An 8630-nucleotide genomic window follows, 5' to 3' on the forward strand; every position below is an offset into this window, starting at 1 on the left:
AACGAGAGAAGTGTCAGGGATAGATTGGAGAGGATCCCAACTGACAGTGAGAACTCGATTTGTCTTTGCCTTCGGTATTTTTTCATATCAATCCTTACGAAGTTTATAAATAACATATTCGACCCTATTTAAATGTGGAAACATTCCTACAACACGTTAATCCATATTGTGATAGAGACATATATGATAAACTATACTTTGTAGGGGGTAAATTGGAAAATTACATGCCATGGAGGTATATATATGAGGGAAGACGATGCTGTGGCACATTTCGCTGGTTTCTCCTCTTCTCGTTGTTTCATTTGAGGTCGAGATTCACCGAAAGGTAAGCGATCTTGGCTCGCCCTCTTTCCTTGGTTCTTCTCTTCCGTGTTGGCTTGATCACTCTACCTCTAATCGCAGCACAGTTCCTCTGGTTTGTGATCAGGGAGAGGTGGTGTCGCGCGAAAGCTGATCGCCGGTTCGGGAGGTTAGGGTTCTTTTTCGTCTTTACCTCTTTGATCTTATATTTTTGCGTGTTTCTTTTACTTCCTGTCGATGCGTTTACGGTTTAGTGTCGTTCACCGAGATGGCATGTGAATGTTGAATTTGGTTCTTGTTCCTCGACTTGTGTTTTGATGAAGATCAGATTACTTTGTCCTTGATGGTGGTGATTTGGGTGTTGGTTTATTAGGACGGATATGGTTTTCAAGCAATGCTGAGTATAGATGGCTCATTAGTCGCTTCATAGTGATTGGTCTTCCATGATCGTTACAATGCAACATCAGTATTCACTAATAAGATCGTTGCAATGCAATTCATTAGTCGCTGAGTGCCGCTGAACTCTTGAAGCCTGATAGACGTGGTTGTTGTAGTTGCTGTGCGAAGGATTGAAGAAGCCGAAGAGATGATTTCAGTTCTATATTTGGTGTTAGTTGGAACAGTATAGTAAAGTGGTAAATTAATATTAAATTTGCGCCTGTGTTTTGTATATTGTAGACTCAGACTTTCTTGGACTCATTAGAGAGGACGGTTTAAATTTTAGCCATGTATGGAACAAAACTATGATATATTGGCTTATTTTGAGCTATGGACAGGGGAACTAGTTATTTATATGACAATGCATGATGGAAAACGATAAATCAGTAAGTTCTCAATATTGATTAGAAGTTTGAACTTTAAGCATTAGAAGGACTGGGTAAGATGCTTTGTTGTGGCATCAAATTTTAAATAATGAGTTCAATTTATGTTCCAGAAGTTGGGTTTTCAGATTTGGAGATATGTTAAACTTTGAATGTGCTTATTCATGTATGCACAGGCAGATGGTAATATACAGATGTAGGATCTCTTACCAGGAGTTATATCAGGCATGCAATTTTAGCTTTCTGGAAACATAATAGCAAGATGATTTTTGTTCATTTACCTTTCATGTTTTGCTTTTGATTCGATTTTGAGTAGTTTAAATTATCTTGTGTTCCTGACTTGGAGGAACATTTAAATGAGTATTCACCAACTTTAAACCCCGTTAGCCTACCCTGTTTTGGGTTAGCTTTTAACTGATTTGGTTACGAGTGCATGGAAATTTCTGTCTGCAATTGGGAATGATTCCAGTTATGCCATAGGATTCCTAATTTGAAATCTAAAATTGTGACACTGATTCATTTTCAATATTGTTTGATCCTATTCCTGTCATGAATTTCCGTCACCCTTTTGTTCTCAATCAGTGTCAGCTATCATTTAATGAATGTTACACTTGTTCCCAATCAGTGTCCTGTTCTTTATGCAACATTGCTGTGGAATAGATGGCTACTAATGAACAATAACAATCACATCTAGTGTCTGCTGCATAAGACGTCATAAATTTTCTTTGATTTGCTGCTCTAGTTCCAATTTACACACCATTGAGTTCTGCAACAGTGTAAATGACTCGCTGGGTGTGACATCTTGCAAAAATGTTGGTTACCTCCATTGTCTATCAAGGATCTCGTTATACTTCCATCATCTTGTAAGTATCTCAGCTACCCACTGTCTCATTGATTTTGTTCCGTCAGTTGTACTCACCATTTACTTTCCTGCTGCATCTAGTTTCTACATTTCCTAAGCTTAATGATTATTTTCATAAGCATTGAATAACATTTGAAGCACTATAGTAGTTACGTAGTGCTAAATCATGACCCTTCTATCTTCTTATGTTCCTTGTTATCGTTGCTTCAAGTTTTAGAAGAGATCAATTTCTCGTGTTTGGGCTTGGCTTAGCCTCAAATTTACATTGCTTGACTTCAGAGTTGCTTTGAGCTCGAAGGTGACTTGAAGGGAGCCAAGGAGCCCAGGTCTTGGACTTGGAGGATATCAGGCCGGACTGGGACAAGTGAAGGACATTATAATGGTGCGGCCAATGTAGTTAGTAGCCTTTTTAAGTCACCGAGTAGGTGGATGGCAAGGTTAACTTATAGGCAAAAGCGTAATTATCCATGCAAATTAGTATTGGAGGTTGTCGATCAATCATCCAAAATCTCTATGATAGATGCGACAGCTCTGTTAAACAGAGTTAGATTTTGATAGATCGTCAGGTTAGGGAGAATGATTATTGAGTAAAGATAAAAAGGGGTAGGATGGAAGAGAGGAAGAGAGTTTTAGAGAGAGAGAGAGAGAAAGAGAGCAAGGCGGGGATTGGCTTTGCGTTTCCGATCTAATTTGATTATCTAAATCATTATAGATTACTACAAGCGAGGTAGTTATGTTGTAGTTATCTAAATCATTATCTAGCTTGTAGTTGTCGTCATATTATTTGTGATATACAAACTGGTTTAACTAAATACTATTGGGCTTTTACTAAGCCCAACATGAACTAAATAGGCCCCGTTACTAATCATCATCTTTATTCGTCGTTTGGGTTTGGCTCTCATGCTTTACAAGCAGAAAATTGTTTCGAGTTTCAGCTATTCACGAACATCACCCTGGCCTTAGATCGTTGGTCGGTCCATATGCGTCTTAATCGGATATAGACGCCATAAGGAAAACAACTGATAGAAGGGCGGACTTATAGATGGCGTGATGGGACTTGCAATTATAAAAACTATGCTTTGCGTTTGGGTGCATGCGTCCATGTGAAGAGATCAACTCCGACCAAAATGTGGATATCTAATTTGAATGGAATGTATATCATAAACTAGTGCTAGAAAAGACATCTACGGGACATTGGAGCTTCTGACATTGAAATCTTAGCTTTTGTGTTTGTGTTTGTGCTTGTCATTGTGCACGTCTAGTGTAGCGTCCTCCGTTCTTTAGGAATGACAGTGTACTGGGGGTTTTCTGGATATATGCCCCCTACTCAGCCCTTATTAAATCATCATGTTGGGGTACTTTTTAATTGGGTTTGAGACTGGTTTATATTCAACTTCAACTTGATCCAGGTTCTAGTAGGGTTAGCAAGTAAGTGTATTGCTCATTCTAATTCGTGTTAAATGATGGTATGATGATAGATCGTTGTTTTAGTTTCGAATAAGGAAAATAGGTGGTTGAGTTGGATTTCGATATGGATTATAATCTTTAATCAAATTCGAGTTGAAGTAGGGTATATCGACCGTTGTCTTCATGGTATCTGGGAGGCTCACGTGTCTTTTGGGGATTGTTTGGTCGTGAAGTACCATGTTTGTTTTGGTCAACTCCAGAGCCGTAAGCCAGACTAGAAGTCCACTGTCCAAGAGATGTGGCTGATCATATATCGGCCCCTTCAAAGAAGTGATGTTCTCTTTACCAGCCTAATCAGCAAGGTATTGGAGACGCCACTTGCAAGTATCTCATTTACCATCATGCTTCGGTTGGGCCTCGTCTGCTTGATGGCATCACGGCCGACGCATTTGCTATGGTGTTAAAAGTCCACATTGCTTCCAAACCTCCACTAATTTTGACCCTTAACGGATGGATAGATTGTGCTAGCTGGTAGACGTCGACATTTCAGTCCATCAGACGAGCACTACTGATCACATGTTCTCCACCAATCGACGAATAGTTCTATAGTGGGATGGTCTGATTGTGCCTTTCCCGTGGCTCGGTCAATTGCTCTGCCCCTCTTTGAATATCATTCGACACACAAAGATATTCTTTAACGGCTTCGATTTGATTGGATGTTATTATAAACATAAGATCCGATTGATTCCTTGTGCTCTACCACCAAAGTGTATGCACCACCTAGTGGCTGTAATGAGTTATCAATCTCCAGTCAGCAGCAGTTCCTTGCTGCCGCTGATGTTCATTGTGATGATCCGAATGTTGCACTTTCATTTTTGTATATCTTTTGGGCATTCTAGAAATCCATCATAGTATTTTATCGGAGGAGCGAGGATCATTGGAGAGGCTGTGACGTCACAATCTAAATCCGAAGGTTTCATTGATCAAAACGCTGAAAAATAGTAATAATAAGGTCTTCTTTTAGGTTAAATGTATGACTCATACATCGTAAACTTAAATTAGATGGTCATCGGGATGCAGATTAGATCCCATTGTCGTTCATACTACGCGAGTGTCTTGTTGCTCTTGTATCGTATCATACCTCACCAGTGGCTTGGAACCACATGGACGAGATAAGTCAACTCAAAATATCTATTTTGGGTGGAAACTTGCTCATATCATCACAGGCCTCAGTCCAAATCCCATTTGGGACTACTTTTTAGATATGATATGCTTGCCTAGGAAGCCACTTTGTGAAGCAGACTCTAAGATTTGGTCGCATGTTGACTTTGTCCAAGGAAGTATAATGAAATCGAAGATCATTTGACCCATGTGATGTTGCTGCCTGTGATTCCACTTTCACAAGTAGACTTGATCAGAATGTGGCTGACATAAATATTATAGCGTCTGACTTTTGAAACCTCTTCCTCTTTCGTAGTAATTTAATTGAAGTCAACCTTCCATTGATGCCGCCGCCCACTTCAGATGGGTTCATAATTAGGGAATTATTTCTAGTGTTGTTTTGCTTATCCTTCTAGGGATTAGGGTTGCTCACTTCCCGTTAGCCTCCATTCTGAAGGGCAGCTTTGCCGACCAATGGATGAAGTGGGAGGTGTTTGAGTGGCCACTTCCTCCCCTTTCCAATTTTGTCCATTAATGACACAAAAGTTCGAATAAGGTTGAGGGACTTCAACTATAACTCCGTGTCTATAAAGAAGACGAGCATGGGATATCAGTGTCGACATTGGATTATGCAATTTTGAGAATGGACCGTGATTGGTGAGGTTTCGGGAAAATGACTTGATCTAACCTTTGACTTCCAACCAGCAGATGCTGGTGTCTTTTCTTGTTTGTCGGATGGTGCTGTATGATTTACCATCATCTCTTTCGTCACACTCCTCCGTGGTCTTCAGCAGACGATGTTGAGGCAGATAATTTACTTTAGTCAAAAGTATCATCATATTCTTGATGAGTTGACGTCTGACATCCCAAGAGTGTCTGGACTATAAGATGGATGGGTTTGTGTGTCATATAGTATTCATATGGGCGACGACAACTATAATAAAAATAGCCACGATATATTCTTTCTTTACTCTTCCGAGGCGTGACGTGAGTTATACTGAAAGAAGCAGCCCCGACATTCGACAGTCAAAAGTATTGCGTATGACAGTATGCTAAAGCATATGCAATGCAATTTGAATATTGAGAATACTTAATTACATATAAGCTGCACAATCCAATATGAACCACTGATAGCTAATGCATTGGGTTTAAATATAAAATTTATAGTTGGGACACCTCAAAACTCAAAAACTCTTAATGAATACGACAACTTATCATCTTTTAAATTTTAGATATTTGGTCTTTTCAGGTTCTATCAACCTCTTCACCTAGTTGTGTATCTAAAGTATCACATGAGCTTTTTTATTCGTAAAGGAGTAAACTCAAGTATTTGATTTCAATTATGATAAAAACTTTTATTTTTATTAAGACTCCTAAACAATCTTATCTAATCACAAAATTTATTTTATATTCTAACTTCCTCTCATAAATTAAATTTTATAAAAAAAATATTATGAAAAGCCTTAAAGCTTGATGTAATCTCCTTTGATGTTATTGCTATACGTAGTTTTCTTTTGACTATCTAAATTTTGAATTACATAATCTATAATAGTTCAATTTATCTTAATTGATTGATAAATTGTAAAGCTTTGATTTGTCTAGAGTAGTGGATTTTTTGAACCAACCTTTAAATCTGAAATTAGTTTGATCAACATAATCATCTCCACATATATCTTACTTTCTTATCATAGAATATTCATTTGTCTTTAACCGTCATCTTAAATAATAATGATCTTTGTATCAACACTAACATCTTCCTTTGTATGTTAAATAGTTGGTTGTGTATTTTTGTCTATCTCATAAGGAGGTAAAAATACTTTTATACTTTTGATAAAAATAAAATTATCTGTTCTGATAAATTGTAAAACTAATTTATTTAAAATTATCAAATTTCTTGAATCATTTTTCAAATACGAAATTAATCTGATCAATATGATCATCTGCACATATATCTAACTTACTTATCATAGAAAATTTATCAACTTTTGGATCTTGAACAATAATGATCTTTATATCAACATTAACAACTTCCTCCTTTGTACCTTTGATAGTTGGCTTTGTAATTTTTTCTTTTCTTATGGGAAGGTAAGAATACTTTTATGTTTTCATGAAAAGAAAATTATTTGCTCCAACAAAATTAATATTATCCATATCGTAATTTGATTTTGTTTTTGCAAGATCTCAATTTAGTCTCTTTTAATTTTGTATCATTTATCTTTGATTTAGCTTAAGTTATTAGATTGTTAAATAGATTCAAATATATATTATCTAACTCGATATTTATCGATATCAAACGATTTTCTTAATCTTTTTCTAATCTCTTCACATTTGAATATCTTTTTAACAATCTCTTATTATTCATATGGCTCAATCATTAGATAGATGGTCCGACTAACTCTATCCATAACCTTAGCTTAGTAAGTGATATGATTAACTTTGTTTGCAATCATAAGCTTGATTGTTTGGTATAGTTAACTTTATTCGCATTGCAAACTTGAGTTAGTTATCATCTTATGAACTTTGGCTTTGCAAACTTGATTAGTCTAAATAATTTTAGTCAGGATAAACATATATCAAGACGGACATCAATTCAACTTAAAAGTTGAAGTTATTAGACCATAGGTGAGACTCAAATATATATCATTCGATTCTCTTGATATTTATCAATGTGAGATTATTTTTTATTCTTTTTTAATTAATTCTCACACATGAATATCTTCTAACATTTTCAAATATATTTTAAAATTTATAGTTGGGACACCTCTTTCATAAATATATTTTAAAATCAAGCAGACTTGTCTTCCTATCTTAGTTCTAAAAATTTAGAAAATAATGCTCTCATCTTGATTGAGAGATAACCTTTAATGCTCTTTTATCTCTCTCTTTTTATTAAAAACTAATTGTTCTTAAGAGTAACTAAGTCTCTTTCATTTGTCACATCTTTAAAATCATCTAAAATAATTTTTTAAAAATATTTTTATCTAAGAAAAGTTTTCATCATAATTTTTATCTCTTGTAATCTTTTATATCAAATCTAAGTAATAACATGATCCAAAATAACTTATAAAAGCCATCATCCATATTTTCAATTTTTTCTTTTGAAAGTGATTAAAATTTTAATTTGTCGATCCTTCTCTATTAATTAATTAGCATTGTGATAATCTCTTTCATTGACCATCTTTCTTTTGCTATAATATAATAAGTTGATTTTTTTTTTATCTCGGTATCTCTTCTTATTTGATAGTTATTGATCTATTTATCATTGATGTAATGAGTAATTCTTTTCTCTTTAGGATTTTTTCTCTATTTATAGTTTTTCTCTTGGATTTTCTCTCTCTAATAGAAGTGTTTTCTCTCTATAGATCTATTTATTTCTCTAAAAATATTTATTTTTCTCTTTAATAAGACTCAATTAGGATTCTGGACAAGAAAAAATAAATACTCCTAATACATTTCTCTTTCTACAATCTCTTGACTCTTGCACCTCTCTCTTAGCGTATTATTCACTCTTTTGATTTATCTCTTTAAGGGCTAATTATAGATTATCTCTTATAGTTAGGCATTCCGATCCTTAGATTTTTCTTAGATAAAAATATTTCTTAAGGATCGGGATGCTAAAAAGAACTAACTACAAGTGGTAATATGTAATTAGTTATTCTTTAAATTGTAAGACTACCAGGATCAAACCCACTCTAATACTATGTTAGAAATTAAAAAATATCTAATATCATGTTAAAAAATCTATCGAAAAAAGTAATGGACATCGAGAAATCATAGAGTGACAATAAAAGAGAATAGATGAGACCTTAAAACTCATAAAAACTTATTGAATATGAGAAATTACTACTTTTAAATTTTAGATATTTGACCATTTTTAAGTTGTACCTCGTCTCTTCTCGTGATTCTGTTATATCTTTATGAGTAACTCAAAATCTCTATCTGTTATATCTTTAAAACATCCATACCTTCAAAATTTTTTTTTTTGAAAGTGATCAAACTTTCAATCTCTCGATTTTTTTAATCAAATAATCAACGTCGTGATGTTCTCTTTTGTTGATCATCTTTTTGTTATTGCAATC

At 34.7% G+C, this 8630-nt stretch overlaps 1 long non-coding RNA gene across 1 annotated transcript; it reads left to right on the forward strand.

Moving 5' to 3' along the window:
* Window positions 1-282: 282 nt before the first annotated feature.
* Window positions 283-1249, forward strand: LOC108952033 (uncharacterized). The gene is made up of 3 exons (XR_010484282.1): window positions 283-325; window positions 408-469; window positions 674-1249. It is a non-coding gene; the product is annotated as an uncharacterized LOC108952033 (long non-coding RNA).
* The last annotated feature ends 7381 nt before the right edge of the window (window positions 1250-8630 follow it).

The sequence above is a fragment of the Musa acuminata genome, chromosome BXJ2-2 (assembly GCF_036884655.1).
Source record: "Musa acuminata AAA Group cultivar baxijiao chromosome BXJ2-2, Cavendish_Baxijiao_AAA, whole genome shotgun sequence".
Taxonomy (NCBI): Eukaryota; Viridiplantae; Streptophyta; class Magnoliopsida; order Zingiberales; family Musaceae; genus Musa; species Musa acuminata.